We start from the raw sequence: 1,156 nt of genomic DNA, 5'->3' as shown, positions 1-1,156 counted from the left end.
TAGAGGGACACGCAGGGACACTCCGGTGGCGTAAGCTGGGTTACTTGCCTAAAGGCGTGGCAGCTTTACAGCTCTGTAAAATTAATCAGTCTTGCGCCTAAACAATTTTATTTGGAGTCAAGACCATTGGTTCTCAAAGTGTGGTCCCAGAACCAGCATCCTCCTCTTCACCTGAGAACTGGTTAGAAATGCAAGTTATGGGCCCCACCTACGACCTACTGAATCAGAAACTCCTGTTTACAACACTAGGCGATTTAACGAGCCCTCCAAGTGAGATTCCGAAGCAACTAAAGTTTGAGCTATACTTACCTAGACATTTCTTTGTATTTCTGAGAGCCCTTTTCTAAGACTGTTTTTGTAAACATGTCTTTTCCTTTTGCTGTCTTTTGTTCTACAAGTCTGAAATAAAACTAACGTGCTCGAAATAAATTTTTCTGAGACTTTTCGCTTTCACGTGCTTGTGTTGAAGGTGGGATGTGCAGGGGCATAACCTTTCCTAGCTACCTGTGGGAGTCCACCCCAAGGATAAATTAGATGGTGTGGAGTAAAGAAAATGGAGGCCCAGGCTCCTGATTCTGTATTGTGTGGCTCTTGGCAGCTGAGCCAGGACTAGGGAAGAAGTTGGAGGGGTGTAGATTTAAATTAAAGGGGGAAGAAATTTCAATCTGTTGGAATCACTAGAAAATGGAATATGCAGTTCAGTGGAGTGGGGTGGGGTGAGCTGCTGGTCTGCAAATGAAAGACAGCCATTTACTGGATTTATATATTCGGTCTTGTATTGGGTTGAGAGGGAAAGGCAACTCACATTATGAAATACTGTGTGATTTCAGGTCGTTAATTCATTCATCAACTAAATATTAATTATTGACCTCCAACTATGTGCCAGGCTCTATTTGATCTTCATAACTACCTTATGAAGTACTTATCTCCATTTTAAATATAACAGTTCTCATAGGATTGCAAGAATTAAATATAATGTATGTCAGGCATCTAACATCTACTAACTCCTAAATACTGCTATACATGAATACAGTATTTGCTGAGTTGTTTGGTTAGGATGTGTGCGTAAAAATGAAGGTAACTAGGAGGAAACTGAAAGCTTTTTCTGGTTAATCAGAAAAGGCTCTATGAGGGAAGTAGGTCTTGATTGGGCCCT

Source organism: Pteropus alecto, unplaced genomic scaffold (assembly GCF_000325575.1).
Source record: "Pteropus alecto unplaced genomic scaffold, ASM32557v1 scaffold72, whole genome shotgun sequence".
Lineage (NCBI taxonomy): Eukaryota > Metazoa > Chordata > Mammalia > Chiroptera > Pteropodidae > Pteropus > Pteropus alecto.
The sequence above is the reverse complement of the archived record's forward strand: the minus strand, read 5'-3'. Positions refer to the sequence as shown.